This window comes from Pteropus vampyrus, unplaced genomic scaffold, assembly GCF_000151845.1.
Source record: "Pteropus vampyrus isolate Shadow unplaced genomic scaffold, Pvam_2.0 Scaffold9721, whole genome shotgun sequence".
NCBI classification, from domain to species: Eukaryota; Metazoa; Chordata; class Mammalia; order Chiroptera; family Pteropodidae; genus Pteropus; species Pteropus vampyrus.
The window spans coordinates 1-389 of record NW_011898502.1 but is presented as its reverse complement, the minus strand read 5'-3'; the positions used below and the strand labels follow the sequence as shown (position 1 = coordinate 389).

The 389-nt window shown below is 41.1% G+C and overlaps 1 pseudogene; it reads left to right on the top strand.

The window, feature by feature from the left end:
• The first annotated feature begins 235 nt into the window (after positions 1 to 235).
• LOC111734924 lies at positions 236 to 361 on the top strand (annotated as a pseudogene).
• The last annotated feature ends 28 nt before the right edge of the window (positions 362 to 389 follow it).

Genomic DNA, 389 nt, shown 5'->3' with positions numbered 1-389 from the left:
CATGGCAGGTATAAAGACAACAAAGGAGAACACTTAACTCATCTGCATGAACAGGTTTATTTTCTTCTGGAAGAGAGGAGATAAAGAGAAAGAACATGCAGAGGAAGAATAAAAACAGCTATTAAGATAGCTGAAGGCTGAAAGACTTCGCAGAGCCCATTGAAAACTCCTTGCTGGCAGAACTGTTAAGGCCGTGTTAAGCACAGTGATGTCTAATGTTCAATTTAAAATTCTTATCTATGGCCATGCCACCCTGAACAAGCCCAATCCCTTCTGATGTCTGATCTCGGAAGCTAAGCAGGGTCGGGCCTGGTTAGTACTTGGATGGGAGACCACCTAGGAAGACCAAGTGCTATAGGTGTAAAAAATAAAAAATAAGAGATTATAAA